This window comes from Anopheles aquasalis, chromosome 3 (genome assembly GCF_943734665.1).
Source record: "Anopheles aquasalis chromosome 3, idAnoAquaMG_Q_19, whole genome shotgun sequence".
NCBI lineage: Eukaryota > Metazoa > Arthropoda > Insecta > Diptera > Culicidae > Anopheles > Anopheles aquasalis.
Window position 1 is genome coordinate 14,672,501 of NC_064878.1, and position 2,997 is coordinate 14,675,497.

General features: G+C 52.2%; 1 protein-coding gene across 1 annotated transcript in view; it reads right to left on the reverse strand.

The window, feature by feature from the left end:
• Positions 1–2,122, reverse strand: part of LOC126575332 (uncharacterized) — a 40,804-nt gene extending 38,682 nt beyond the window's left edge. Inside the window, exon 1 of the mRNA XM_050235974.1 lies at positions 1,886–2,122. The gene's annotated coding sequence lies outside the window, so the exon portion shown is untranslated. The remainder of the gene's footprint in view (positions 1–1,885) is intronic.
• Positions 2,123–2,997: the final 875 nt, after the last annotated feature.

Below are 2,997 nucleotides of genomic sequence, written 5' to 3' on the forward strand. Positions count from 1 at the left end.
CTCTCTCTCTCTCCATCCACTTGCCAGTCAGGGCACACTGAGCATCATGTGTTTTTTTTTTTCATCCTATCCAGCCTTCCTGATGGCTCAAAACAGGATGCATCCGTGGCCATCACTACTGATGATACTCGTTCGCTCGCTGCATCCGAGCTCCCCAGAACAGCAGCAGGCATTGCTTCCAAAACTGGCTGCCAGCTCTCGCGCCTGACGGTGTAGAAAACTCCCTCCCACGGGGGCCACACCATTGATTGTGATTTTCGCGCGAAAAACGTGGCGTCGCTTCTTGTTTAGCAAACCGAGCGAGCGACCGAGCGGCCAAGGTGCGTCTTGAAAATCAAGATTGCCGGCATGACCGCCATTCGGTGTGCCAACTTTTAGATAATTCACTTAGTTTGCCCTCTGGTCGTCTGGTTCGTCGAGCGTCGAGCGAGTCGCGAGTTTCGGGGAACTGCATTTTCCATCCCGCGCCAACCAACGCCAACTTTGATTCAATTAAATTCGCTCCCATCCACTCCCATCACGATGACGAAGCGGAGACGTCAACGTCAACGTAGTCATCGTCGTCATCGCAACGCCATGACGCCGACTAGGACTCCACTCCACGTGCAGAGCCTGCAGAGAATTGCTTCCTCAATCAGCGAAAAAGTCAACAGCGTGAACGGGAACGATTGTGTGGTGCCGGTTGGTCGGTTGGTCGTCAACCTAATCGGTCGCTGGCTTAATTAAGTATGGCCCAAAAACGGTGTACCGTTCGAGTTGACGAACGTCTATGGCGAGCAAAGCACCACGTGGAGTGTTTCTATTGAATTTCTCAGGAGTCAGGCCAAAGGACAAATTTGAAAAATCGTCCAAGAGTTCCCGGAATGCATTCTCGCTCTCTCGCGCGACCTGATCTTGAGTTAATTGATCAACGAGTAGTCGCAGCAGCAGTAGCAGTAAAAGTCCAGAAGGTTAGCGCGGTGGTTTCCTAGCAAGAGGCTCGACTTCTGTTGGAAAAACTTTTCGCCCGAATCCTCACTCCTCGGTACCGCTGGTGGAAACATTTGCTGGCAACAGTTTACTCCGGGCGTGACCTGCACCCCGCCGCCGCCGCCTGTTGGCTAGTAATTTTCCAATTGAAAAGTCGTGGCCGCAGGCGTCCGGGCGCATCCGCCACCTGGTTATTATTTCAAGTATGGCGGCACCACGCCACGGCCGGCTGCCTGTTGAGGCGAACTCCAATGGAAAGGGAACCGAAAGTCCACCAGAAAATCGCCACCGCTGGACGAGATGATATTTTAGTAATTAGCCAAATTAAGACGAAGCAATCAGCGTGGAGCAGCGAGCAGCAGGAAACGAGTTAAGGAAAGGAAGGGCCTTTCTGTTTGGCATGAACATTTTATGGCGCAACGGGCTGCTGCTACTGGCGATGGTGGTTGTGTTCACTTTCACGATTCGATTTCGGTACCAACGGTGGAATGTCAGACTTTTCTATTGCTGGTACGTGTTTAAATATGATTTCGTGCTTCAGCAAAAGACTCGGGGAAGGCACTGGTTCACCGAAAGGCCATTTCTCTTTGGACTTCAAAGCGCAAAGCGCTAGCAGATGCTGTGAGCTACATTGGGTAGCAACTCTGACAGCACGATCTCTCGATGGCTAGACAAGCTGAAATACCATTTATGCTGCACTGAACAAGAGTCACTAGCATAAAAGGTCAACTAGCAAATGCGTATCTAGCAAGTGATCGCATCATTCGCAGGAAATGCATTGAAGACTCGGTGCATAAAACTTGTTTTTTCCCCTCGCTCCATGAAGAGCGACACCAGTTTATCATCTGCATTATCGATGCAGCGGCACCGGTGTCAATGGCACCAACGGAGCAACGATGACATTGCTAGTACCTACCTTGATTCACCACGTGCTGCAAACCGGTCCAAAGTCGTCGTCTAGTTCGTCCTTCAGAACTTGCTGCTCCAGGTGCGCGACCTGCGATCGATACGCTAAACGATGCGTGGATCACGGAACAATGGCCGACAATGCTGGTTACGGTACGGTACGAAGAGAAGTGAAATCACTTGGCCTTGGCCACTTGAGCACCACTTTCTGCTACCGTCGTCGTCGTTGCCACGCTCAAATGATAATCACTTCCTGGTGCTGATCAAGATCTTAACTCGCGCGTTGGCTCGAGATGACAGTCCGGGTGTCGAGGGGAGGAGGGGGAGGGGGGGGGGTTCACGCTGTACACTTGTTGGCTCGGCAATTGCCCGGCTATAATGTCCATACGGGTGTGCAGATGGGGAATTTACACCACAAAGGATAATGTTCCTTTTTCGTACCGGTGGGGCGATTACCAGCCGGTTGAGTCGAGTCGAGGGCGTCACGCAGACCACCAGCCCAGTGCGATTTCCCTCGATTTATCGACGGTCTAATGGCAGCAAAGCAACTAATGAAGGAGTATTGCTTTCTTCTTCACTGCCTTTTGCTGCTCGTTTGTTAGTGTGGCACACGTACAAACACCCCGAGGGCAATCACTACGAGCGTATTACTGCCGATTGCTGTACGTACGGATTGCCAATTGCCCTGCTCTTCCCGTTGTGCATTAAGATATCAGAAAAATAATCCCTTCACGAGCAGGAGCACCTACTTGGAGCACCTGCGGCCACGTGGTGGCTGCACTTGCTGCACTTTGCGCGCCAAACACACGATGCGTAACGCTTCTGATCACGACGACCGAGAGTTTCTTCCGATTCCGAACACCCTTCGAAAGCACCACCGGGAAGGAAACACTCGCTTCGTTGTGCACGCGCACTGCAGCCACTCGCACGAGAGCTCTGAATGCGACTGAAGCGACCACCACTGACTACTAGGGACACTGGTACTAGGGTCATGTTGCTGGTCTTTCGTCGTTCGCGTAACGCTTTGCGTGCAGTTCGCTTCGTGGTCGCCGTCGTCGTGATCGTTGTTGGTTCGTGGGTTTGTTTTGATTCGTCAGCGCTCGTTCGTGATGCCGGCAAACG